The sequence below is a fragment of the Trypanosoma equiperdum genome, assembly GCF_001457755.1.
Source record: "Trypanosoma equiperdum strain OVI genome assembly, contig: ctg_1688, whole genome shotgun sequence".
In the NCBI taxonomy this organism is placed as follows: domain Eukaryota; phylum Euglenozoa; class Kinetoplastea; order Trypanosomatida; family Trypanosomatidae; genus Trypanosoma; species Trypanosoma equiperdum.
Genome location: NW_027123713.1, coordinates 3,416 through 3,944, shown reverse-complemented (window position 1 = coordinate 3,944; position 529 = coordinate 3,416).

Sequence of the window (529 nt, the reverse complement as noted above, 5' to 3'; positions counted from 1 at the left end):
TTTTTTTTTCCTTCTTCCTCTTCTTCTCCTAAGGGAGTTTCCCTTTCCCCTTTTTTAAGTAAAATAAGTGTAATTGCAACAACAACGACAATAATGATAATAACAATAATGAACAGTAAGCGACAAAAGTACTCACATATTTTCGCGCGGACATAATGACAGCATAACACGAACAAGAAAGAAGGGGGAAAAAGAAAGAGCAAACCGCGAGGTATAACGCGAAGGTAAGCGAAAAAAGTGCGCAACCTTAAATAAAACAAAATAAAAGACTCAGGGAAGGAAGGGAAGTGAAGAGCGCCAACGTCTTACAAAGCGGTTGGGCCCTACACACGTGCACAGACACATATAAAAAGATATAAATAAATATATAAATATGTATACAAACACAACTATTCTCGAAAGTTTGAGGCGATGTGGGCCTTCCCCTTCAAAGTTTTTGTTATCTTGTGCCTTCATCGTAATCCTTCCTCCAATTCCGGAAAACGGGGTGTGGGTAACGGCGGTAGAAGCTTCTCAGATAATAGAAACG